Genomic DNA, 1,419 nt, shown 5'->3' with positions numbered 1-1,419 from the left:
ACACCCCGCACATACTATACATGCTACGGGAGCTCGTTTTTTTCTTCTTCTTTTTTGTCACGAGCTTAATCAAAACAACAATGCTGCTCTTAAAGAGCATAAAATCACAAAAATTGTGCTAAAAGCATGATTTTCTTGTTCAAAATTGAGAGTCTGTCATTTTCATGTTTGCTTTGTTGTTGTCTTTTTGCTTTATATAAATGCAACATCTTTAATACCAAATCTTTGTTCATTCTGTCACTAAATACGTTTACCCCCAGTCTTATGCTAAGCCGGATTAAACTATTTTTGTCATTTTTACGATAAATCCCTTTTTGTGAGTTATATTTCACTTTTTATAGCATAATATCCGTTTTGTGGTATGATACATGAATGATGAGATTAAATATTTTGTATAATAAGTTTAAATATATAGTTTATCAAACCGAGCGTCGCTTCTTCATTTTAACCTTTGCACCTGTTAAACCGAAATATTATTTTTCTTTTCATGTTTAAAAACCTAGATGAAATTTTACGGATAGCCGGAAGGGTCAGGTTATAAGTTTGTAAGGTATCGTTTTCGTACGATTAGCAATATATAATTGATGAGGGTAATCGTATTGGCCTTTCGCGTGGCGAGAAATAGATATAGGTGTCTTAAACACTCGTGATAAAACATAACACAGGCACGAATGGGCTATTACGTTTAAATTCCACACCCCACTGCGGGAGATTATTATGGCGTCTCAATCCGCATGCATCTGATGTTCAATTCAGCAGGGAGATTTTGCCAATTTTTTTATGTTAAATTACAGTTGAAATATCTAATATCCAGTTGGAATTTACACAATTTGACCTCAAACGAGAAAATATAGCTTGGAATTCCAAAATCTTCCACACTTTTTCCATCTCTAGTGAATGATAATGGTTGGGAGTCTGTTTAAAGGTTGACTTTGGATTTCCAGCATCTTCCTCGGTGGGGAGTATGTATTCTAAAGGGATTATCTCAATGCAAGGCTGGAGGGCCAATCAGTGATTCTCTAAACCAGAATAGCCTAAAGTTCATCAACATTTTTTTATTTTGACGTTTTTGAAAGAAGCACAGATGTCAAACTATGCAAATAGGGAGCATTGAAAGCAAGCTGACATTAACCATGACGATATAATCAAACCACTTAGGGATTGTTCAATATTTAAGCCAGGGGGTGATAGTTTTAAGGAGAATCAATTTTTTGAGGAGGGTCTTGAGAGGGGAATCTGATTTTTTTACTTGAACCACGAGGGGGATGTTAAGTTTTAAATGGAGAAAAGGGGAAAACAAGCTAGGAGGGAATCCAAAAAATTTGAGCGGACGCGAGAGGGACACGACATTTGTTGTCGATTTTTCTGTCAAAACTCCCACCCCTGTCGTAAATATTGAACGGTCCCTATACTTCTTAT

Source organism: Amphiura filiformis, chromosome 15 (assembly GCF_039555335.1).
Source record: "Amphiura filiformis chromosome 15, Afil_fr2py, whole genome shotgun sequence".
Lineage (NCBI taxonomy): Eukaryota > Metazoa > Echinodermata > Ophiuroidea > Amphilepidida > Amphiuridae > Amphiura > Amphiura filiformis.
The sequence above is the reverse complement of the archived record's forward strand: the minus strand, read 5'-3'. Positions refer to the sequence as shown.